This window comes from Brassica oleracea, chromosome C8 (genome assembly GCF_000695525.1).
Source record: "Brassica oleracea var. oleracea cultivar TO1000 chromosome C8, BOL, whole genome shotgun sequence".
Taxonomy (NCBI): domain Eukaryota; kingdom Viridiplantae; phylum Streptophyta; class Magnoliopsida; order Brassicales; family Brassicaceae; genus Brassica; species Brassica oleracea.
In genome coordinates, this window is record NC_027755.1 from 20,250,154 (window position 1) to 20,250,761 (window position 608).

Here is a 608-nt window from a genome sequence, read left to right on the forward strand (position 1 = left end):
GAAGATTTGTTGTCAAAACATATCTACATAGAAAGAGGTTCTACCACTTACAATGACCTGATCTCTTGCCTAACGGTGACTGGGAATGACAAGGTACTAAAAAAAAGCAGTGAGATGAAATATCCTGAGGAAATGGATCAAGAAGAATCCAGGGCAGCCGTGTCCAATGCAATAGATGGACAGGTCGGCTTATCTATTTAACTAAAAGAAAGGTCTCGACATGATAATTTTATTAAGTCTTTGATTTGTGTTTTGCTTTAACCTAATTAGGCATTCACGTTTTTATATATAAATAAAAGTTTGTTTTGACTTCATTATGTCTTGCATGGTCTTACTTGAACATATAAATGATTTTAAAGAGTTGCCTAAAGGGCATAAAACCAAGTAAGAAATCATGAATGGGTATAGTAAGCATAGTAAAGAAACTATGGCTAAGGCATTGCCTTAAAGGACATTATACACACCCAAAAGAACATGTGACCCATTGAAGTTATAATATATGGTTTCCAAGTAGAAACAATGGGTAAGGAAGGAAACAAGTTCCTTTAGACTTTAAGAAGAAAAACGCCTAAGACCTTGAAAGAAAGTGGTCGAGACTATACCTATGA